Source organism: Triticum aestivum, chromosome 4A (assembly GCF_018294505.1).
Source record: "Triticum aestivum cultivar Chinese Spring chromosome 4A, IWGSC CS RefSeq v2.1, whole genome shotgun sequence".
Classification (NCBI taxonomy): domain Eukaryota; kingdom Viridiplantae; phylum Streptophyta; class Magnoliopsida; order Poales; family Poaceae; genus Triticum; species Triticum aestivum.
In genome coordinates, this window is record NC_057803.1 from 443016657 (window position 1) to 443026060 (window position 9404).

At 43.8% G+C, this 9404-nt stretch overlaps 1 long non-coding RNA gene across 4 annotated transcripts; it reads right to left on the reverse strand.

The window, feature by feature from the left end:
* Positions 1-482: 482 nt before the first annotated feature.
* LOC123086255 (uncharacterized) lies at positions 483-3852 on the reverse strand. 4 transcript variants are annotated; one of them, XR_006440764.1, is made up of 5 exons: positions 3681-3852; positions 3293-3600; positions 2186-2608; positions 1052-1194; positions 483-872 (listed from the first exon to the last, which is right to left on the reverse strand). It is a non-coding gene; the product is annotated as an uncharacterized lncRNA (long non-coding RNA). The 4 variants fall into 4 exon arrangements; XR_006440763.1 differs by having other exon boundaries at positions 483-1194; XR_006440762.1 differs by having other exon boundaries at positions 1052-2608.
* Between the last annotated feature and the right edge of the window lie 5552 nt (positions 3853-9404).

Here is a 9404-nt window from a genome sequence, read left to right on the forward strand (position 1 = left end):
CGATGCTCTACTGCTTATTCCTAAGCGCGCCAGCAAATGGGCAGCACCATTTGCTGTCCTTCGGACCCAGGTGATCTTGAACTCTCAATGTTCTGATCATGACTTTTGCCTCCACCACCATTTGTCCCACGGATGATAAGTTCCGATCCCGATCACTAAGCTTCCCAGATAGTAGGACGTATATCTCATTTCACTCCTTTTCTTCTTTTATCAAATGCTTTTACTAAATTTTATTCATGGATGTTGGTTATAGCGTATAATGCAACCATGCCAGTGACAGGGAGAAGGAGCAGTCGTTGAGGAGTGCAAGCAGCAGGGTAAGATATGTAATTTTTCATATGATCTTAACTGTTTTGCAACATTATTGCATTTCCAGGGATAATCGTAGTCTTTCCCCTTAGTTACTAATTTTTGTGGTAAATTACATATGCACATGGAATTATTCGTATAGATTGCACAAACATTATAAAGGGCCACCAGACTAATCAAAATTTTAAATAGCGACGAACGAGTCATTGCAGACATTATAAAGAAATATCCATGAACGATTTACTGGTTTAGTACATGTAGACATCCTCCTTCAAGACGATCAAGTAGTCCAACTTTTCTGTGTACTAATCTAGGTGTCCAATCTCTGAAAGCTGGGTACTTTACTGCTGGTCGAGTTGTTGTATGGATTTGCTTCCGATTTCTTTTCCTCTTCCACATCTGATCCAGTAAACCGTTTCCTTTTTAGACGTCACAGTAAGGGTGCTGCTCGATGATAGATGCCACACAAGTGCTATATTTTACTTTTTTGAATCCAGTTTTGTCGATGTGCACTGAACAGGATACACATTCAGTTCCTCCACACAATGTACAGCCTTACTGACCTGCAAATCAATCAGCCCGCCCACATAACATAATCTTACATCCTAGGAGAAAATGACATTTTTGAAGTAACTCGACGGCTTTATTCGCACAAACAAAAGAAGCAATTAAAGAGTTTTTCTCCACACAAGAGAAGTAATTAAATTGGTCATACAAACTGAACATGGTAACTAATACTTACTGCAATGCATATCGCATAAGCTTGGTCCAATAATGAAAAGCTTTTGCAGTAACATAGATGAGATGTGGTGATTCCAACCAAAGAAGACCTGCTATTTAGTTGCTTGTTCAAGGTTGAATTGACTGTCACTGAAATGCAACCAACTGCTGTCACAAAGTAAGACATGAGACGCATCCTGGGACAACCATTACTCCTAGATCGAAGTATGCAATTATAACTATTACCGAATGGCAAAAATCTGGCACAAGAATACCACGTTATAGAGGGTTCGAGTATAAGCATATGCGACCGATGATCCAAATTCTGAACAAATACTTCTGGTGAGCTTAGAATCGATTAAGCTATTGAGATTGATAATGTGTGTCAAGATTTTAACAGAGAAAGCATCAGTGTACTAGAACCTGACTACTGGTCCCTTGTTTTGTTTTTTTCATGATTGCAGAAGCTCAAGTACTTGAGCTATCTACAAAAAAACACTAAAACTACTTACAAATCCACTGCACCTCTATCAAGATAAATCATACTGTAGGTGTTGGCATCTATGATCATTCCCCTATTCATATTCTGCAACTCCGGTCACACATATAAGATAAGCTTTTTGTTCATATACTAACAGAACTGTAGCTTCTATGAATCTACTTCAAGCACAACAGACTTGAATCAACTTCCAAAATTGAATTAACGTCCACAAAATAAAGAGCTGCCTAAGGTAAGGTGTCATATCTATTCTTGAGGTCCAATTAACAGCATAATGGTGATCAACTTAAGCAACATGTATAACAATATTATGTAATTATGCATCTGAATTGAGGAGACTATAATTGCTGATGGTTGGGAATTTGGGAGTGTGTTCAAGGAACATTTTGGACAATAAATTGCAATGTTGTACTCCCTCCGTAAACTAATATAAGAGCATTTAGATCACTAAAATAGTGATCTAAACGCTCTTATATTAGTTTACAGAGGGAGTACCTGGTAGTAATCATGATCTCACAACGCATGCTTTGGTGAAGGAAAGACGGACAAAGTACATTGATTTGCAGACTGTATCTAAAATATGATGTTCTTGCTACACTAAATTAGCTTCTTCCAAAATTACTTGTTGATATGGGTGGAAGAGGGACAGGCACATACCTCACAGTGTTCGGTCAACAATTGTAAGCATAGTTATCGTCCATCTAGTACTGCAGGTTCCTGATCTAGAGTTCAATCCGCACACCACCTACATCTTTCACCTGGATCCTCTCTATAATTGAGGGACTCACAATTATACACGCCTCTGCAACGCCACACTCTTTCTTATGCAACTTGCTAGTGACAGAGATGACCAAATCAATGGCGCAGATATGTAGTAAAATTGCTGCTTGATTCTTCCAATTGCCTCATCAATTTTTCTATTAATTAAACGAAATAACAAAGCAATCGCATCGTCTATTCATAGAAAGTAACCCAACTTAGATCAAATTCACACTCATCCCTCCTCGGTCCTTGATTTGTACCTCTCTTGCGGCAACAACTCTATTTCTGTCAAACAAATGGCCCTTGCTGCATCAAATCCTGCATATATAATGGTGACGTTAGTGGCAAATTCTGCAGTTGCACTCATATAGGTTAAAAACACAACAAAAATAATAATAAGAGGAGGTAGTGCTGACTTAAACACCAGCATAAAATCCTTATATCATAATTTCGAATTTCGAAGACAGGAAATTAACCTCAACCTCAAGCATGCGAGGTCTTCTTAAAAAAAAAAAAAAGGGCAACCTGGTGCATGTAGCTCCCGCTTGCGCAGGGTCCAGGGAAGGGTCCGACCACTTTGGGTCTATAGTACGCAGCCTTTCCCTACATTTCTGTAAGAGGCTGTTTCCAGGACTTGAACCCATGACCTCATGGTCACAAGGCAGCAGCTTTACCACTGCGCCAAGGCTCCCCTTCATGCGAGGTCTTCTTAGCAAAAGGAAATTTAACCAATGTTTGCAAAAAGTGTAATGAAAACTTAAACTACTGAAATTAATTTCGTTGTATAGCTAGAACCCTCAATCACTTTTTTGCTTGAGGGCTGAAAATCACATCCCCTCAATTTCAAACAAATTTAGGACAATATCATCAATACAGGAAAGATCTGTAAACTACCAAGGGAAGAAACATGAAGTAAACCTATAGTTTGTCCAGCTAGTGCTCAATTTCACGAACGAAAAGCCTTAAATATTGGTACAAGCATCCAAGTGCACAAGAAAATACCTCACGGCAGAAGATTATGCTAGAATAGGCCGGTGTTGAAGCAGTGCAGGACATAATTTGTGGCTGCCTCGAGCCTCCTCCCTAACCTGTAGCAGCGACAATGGTCCTCACCAATGGAGCTTCAGGTCAACTACAATGGCAAGTCAGAAACTTCGCCCGTCCACCCGAGTCGAGCAGGGGGGAGGCTGGCGGACGGGCGGATCTGCGGCGCGGTGGATTGGGGGATGCGGATCCGGGCAGGGGCGAGCGGATCCCGCCGGAGTCACGCGGCGTGGCTGCCAGCAAAGCTCGGGGCGGCCATGGCGGCGCTGCAATGAGAGGGAGAGAGAGATGGTGAGAGGGAGGGGGAAGGAGAGGGAGGAGGAGAAGGCAGGTGCGGCGATGTGACCTGTTCGCGGCGGCGGTGATCTCCGGTGATGCCGGCCGGCGCGGCGAGGCGGCGGAGGAAGACGGGGTCGGGGCGAGCGCCTGGTGCAGAGCCGAGCTCCCTGGCTCGGGCGCACTCGTTTTTGCCCCTAAAAGGACCACCGGTCGAATACACAATAATACAGGGTTCTCTATGTAAGAACGAAACGTTTTCTCTAATAGCCACTTAAAATAGGACTGGGGGTTGATTTCTAAAAACCACAGGGGCCTTTGTGAAAAAGGACGCGATGGTGAACCCGACAGATTCAATCCGTACTTTATTATTAGGGAAAGATTATTACTGCCTATAGTCTTTGCCCATATAATTATCGCGTGGTAGAGTAGTGGGCTATACTTTAATAACCGTGCTCGAAGAGAAGAGGTGCACGCACCCACGCACGTAGTACTAGTAGCACTCTTTGCGTCTTCTCCAACCACACACGTAACATGGTGGAGCTCATTTCTATATGATGATGCAACCCACGTGATAATTTGACGCGTCTAGTAGTAGTTACTCACTTAATGGAGGGTCGGGAATCATGCATGAACGGTGCCGCGTCATCTATAAATAAAGTTTTTTTTCTTCAGTGGAACGTACACAATATAAATAGGTTCATATGGAGAGAAAAAGAAACTGCTCCACTATATACATAGCCAGGACGAGCCTACACGGTTGCTTGCTGGGGTTGCTCTCTTCACACTCACTCGCACAAAACGATTGTGGCCACATCTCTAACACCCGGGCAGATCACGTCTGCCGGGCGAAGGGGTGGATGCTTTGTGTAGATGCGGTCGCCGTCGTTGACGGTGAAAACCCACTATCTGCGCGTCCCAATCAGGGGTCCCCGCCGTTCTCTCTCACAAAGCCGGTGCGGTTCTTGCTCACTGCCGCGACGTGGGCAGTTGCTGCCTCCTGCTGCCTTCCTCTAAGATAAATACATCCCGACATCCCTCAGGTACAACTTTCTTTATAGCCGGCTTACACCACTGCCCCAACTACCCACATCACTCCATGTGGATATTTCCCTACTTCTTTGCCCCGGACATACCTCTACTTGCTTCTACTGTATTTGTGATGAGTTTATGTCTCATCAACTAGTCCCACTAGTCTTATTCTAATCACGCTTCTTCAATTTCATTGCCAGAGGGATGCTCAACTCGATTTTAGTGAAACTGCACAAAATGATCCGATGGTCAATGGGTTGCAAACCTCATTTCTTCAGAATGTTCAATGTCGCCAGCAAACTAAAGCCTAGTTAGGGTTTAGGGTTCAAGGCCTAGGGACTTGATGGATCATTTTTTCTTTAGTTGTCTCTGTTCCAAAATAAGTGTCAACTTTAGTAGTAGTTCAAGTTTGTACTAAAGTTGGCATAAAGTTGAGACACTTATTTTGGAACGGAGGGACTACATATTGGCTATGATCTGTGAATCATTGAGATGCAATAGCATGCATGTTAGTCTCCTTTGTATTTGATGGAATGTTGCAACAGGGCAACCTCGGACGCAAGATACATGAAACAGAAGCTGGAAGCTTCACAGCATTGTACAAATTTGTCTCGTTGAGAAATTATAGTACATACTATGTACTAAGGAGTTAGGTGTCCCACGGTGTCCAGAAAATATGGTGATAGTGTGAGGTGGTCCATGTAATCACTGAGCCTGTGTGTTTTCACTGCTTTCGCACTCCTCCGCTGTAAGAATGGAGAAAGTTGTAAAGAGTGGAGACGCTCTACCTCCTTTGCCAAAACGTGGGACATCCAGCATCCGATGCACGTGTCATGCAGCAAAGTAAAGTGTACAGTGCAACTTTGACTCAGCACGGTCGTACCACCTTAGTAATAATGATCAATGAGCCGTCAAATTACATAGACCCGACAGTAAGTTGGACGGATGAAGCAACCATCACTCTTGAATCCGCTTCTCCCTTCAACACAGGCGCCAGTGAGAGGTCGCGTCCGCTCTGCCCTGGCATGAATGCAGCACTGATTCTCTAGAGCGGCGCTAATCATTTTAGGCGGGAAGCGCATGCGGACGATGGAGGGGCTTTGGGTGGCCCAGGCTGTTCAGGAGCGGGTGTGGCAGCTGTCCTGATCGGACGCCCGGAAATGAGAGAATGTACCGACTCTCGCAGCTAAATCGTAGTACCACACACCATCTCTCTGTAGGAGTAGGTCGATGTGTCGCTCTCTCTAACACACAAACACACACACACACACACTATTAAAACACACACACACACAAGTTCATAGAATAGGAATATCGTGGGAGTGAGAAGCCATAGGAAGTGAGATAAGTGGATTACATATAAGAAGAGAAGAGGTACACGCATGTCCGTTGAAGCCTCGCACTATCGCCCAGCCACCATAGCATGACGGCCAGATTTGTGCCTCTCATCCCAGCGTCGGCGGTCAACCGCTATATCTTCTGTCGCGGGATTTGACGCACGCAGCTGCCGAATTTGGAGCATTCCAGCCGCCTGCGACTGCTCCTTGCCATGGAGTGTTTGAGTACCGGGTCACACAACAATGGCAATGCCTCCACGTTGCGTGCAGGTACTGAATCTGCTTCTAGCCGCTCGGATCTATCCCGTCGACGGATCACCGACAAAGACACAGCTGGCCACCATCCAGGCTCGGCCCTGGCCCAACGGCTAGTCGGTTCACTGTTGCTACTCATAAAGTGCGATGGCTGCCCACGGCAGGTCCTGCGCTGCGTTTCGACCACGCCACAACATCCCAGATGGGTGTTCATCATGTGTGAAAAAGATAAGGTGCATAGTACTTCTTTTGATTCGGTTGTGCTCCCTTATTCGGTGCATGTTCGTTAGCTTATACTCAAACTTGTGTGTAGGATGGATGCGAGTTTTGGTTTTGGGAAGAAGAATACATCGATCTATTGATAGCACGAAATTTGGTAGATGCTCATGCACTCCTTGCTAGAATAGAGGCTAGAGATGAGACTAGAGATGATATTAGATGTGAAGCAATGTCTAGTTCTTTAGAATCAAAGAAGAAAGAAGTGTGCAAGCTTGAGAAGCCACACATCAACAATGAAGACATAGAGAAGATATTAATACAATTAGTGGGAGCAGTTATGGAAATTGGATATCTTTTAATATGTCTAATTGTGGTTCTTGTTTTCTTTGGTCTTGCTCTCCTAGCAAAGAATTGGTGAATGTACTTCCCTATATCAAAATGTCATTGATGAAATAAAGAAATGTGCTGGAAAATAAATGTGTGCACATGGCCGGTGGCCGTATTAATTACGTTGGTTTTGAATTTTGTTTGTTTATTGGGCTCATCTCGTTTTCTTCGTAACAGTCCTATTTTCACTTCTTTCCACCACATGATCACATTACAAGGTGCATTAAATTGATGCATGCAAGGATTAAAAGAAACCAACCAGTGCAAGTATATTGTAATTAATGCAGATTAAAGTTTCAGTAATTTTGTAAACTATGAGATGGAGTACTACATTTCTCCATTCATCATCTGCCTTGGTTGATGAGATTTCAAATTTATGCCCTATTAACCGGATAGTAGTTAGTAGTTAAAAACTTTGGTCAAACTTTGACAAAAAATATATGATGTGGCATAAAAACTTGGACTGAGGTAGTACTCCCTCCATCTAGGTGTTAAGCCATCTTACGAAAATCACATAGTCCCAAAATGTTTAGGTGTCGTCCATTAACTTCACATCTCAATCCCCTCCTAGCCTCGTTGCTAGCGAGCGTTACTTACTCTACCTTGTTATCTCCCCCGGAAACCCAATGCATGGAGCGCAACTACGCATTGATTAGTCAAGGAATCAAAGTCAGCTTGCATGCGAGTTAATATGCGGCCCTTCATGGTAGCTAAAATGGCATCTCTTAATTGCTATGATTAATTGTTGCGTTTAGAGATAGAAATCAGGGCTTTGATTGGAGGAAGGACCGGTCAAGTTTCTCCTTCTCCTCCAATCTGCTTGCACCTTGGTCCGGCTGCACCTTCTAACGTGACTTATACACCTAGACGAAGGGAGTACTATGAGATACGGTGGCACACTGACTTAGGTCGAATACAAGTGCCCACAATTATTCGAAGAGAGCAAAGTGTACATACAAAATAATTAAAATTGAATTTCTCGTTTTTTTTTGAAACAGAGGCAAACGATTTGCCTCATCCATTAAATAAGAGGAGAATAGAGTTTGACAGTTTGCAAGTGACCCTAAAAATAAACGGCATGGCAATTACTCTCAATACGCCATAGTTTCTTAGCACCCACTGTAACCCTTAGTACATATGGTGGAACACTAACTTAGGACAAATACAAGTGCCCAAAATATTTAAAATTGGAGGATGGTGCAGCCAACCTTTCTAATATTTTGACTGTATGTGGTTCAGTTGTTGCTTTCGAGGGTCGTGAACCACACGTGAACGATAGTAAGTACGACCGGGAGGCGTGGAGCGTTAATTTCGAGTTGACTCCTTGGAGCATTAAATTTTCTTCATGTATTAGCTTTGCCCTACTACTAGTATTTTTTCTTCACTAGTAGTACGTTAAATAAAAAGTTCCGTTTCATGCACAATTTAGAACATTTTTTATGGAGAGAAAAAGAAAACCACTCACTCCAACTATATACGCTGCAGCCTCAACGCTTGTTTTTTAGGGTTTGCTCTCTTCACACTCTCTCTCCACTATATATACACGCTAGAGGCTACGCGCTTATAGTTGCTCTCTACACACTCTCTCACTCTATCCAGATCTAAACAAGACTACATTGGCCTCTCCTCTCTTTCCCCTCACTGCTTGTCAAAGAGCCGGCAGGATCCCGTCCATCGAGGAAGGCAAGGAGGCTTAACGTTGTTGCCGTCAGCGAGGGAGGGAAACCACTGCTGGCGCTGCTGTTCTCTTTCACCCAGCGGCAGCTCGGGAGGTCCTCCGACTCCTTCTTCCTCGCCGACGTACATGGTGTGGGCAGATCGGCCTCCGGCCGCCCATCGAGCCACACCCCGAGAACCTGAAGGTATAATTTTTCTTAATCCACAAGCATTGTTCTAGCTACATGTGCAATTTTTTTCGCTTCTGCACTCGAATCTAGGTGTTGGATCAAACAGGAAAGTAGTGGGGAAAGTTGTATAGCATGAATCTAGGACATGGTTCAAAGAGGAAAGGAAGGGGGAAAGTAGTACAGACAGGCTATCCAACGCGTATGTTGGTCGAAAAGGCAAAACAATGGCAAACACATTACACACATCTTTAAGGAACTGGTCTTTCTATGGGTGGGGGACAAGGCTGTATAGTTTGAAATGGACTAGATTTGCTGCCCTCACATAGGGAAAGGTGTCTAAAGATAACAAAAATGGGACCAACACAAATATGTTCCTTGGTTATTTGTTGTAACTACAACAAAAAAATACACATCGATGACATTTTGGGCCGAACGAATTTTTTTCTGTCATGCTTATGACACTTCTATGACGATAATTGTGACAAAACCCGATATCATCATAGATGTGGTGGGCTCCTACTTCCATGGAAAAAATCATGACAGAAAATGGGATTTTCATCCTGGGCGGGCTGGAGACACACCTGCATGACATTCTTTGGGCCGTGCATGATGGAAAAATCGTGGTAGAAGCGAGGGCAAGGAAAATTTTTAGGGAGTTCCCAGTTACGGTGGGTGGTCGGGGCCAAGCAATGCACGGAGGGATTGTTTGTTTCTCTT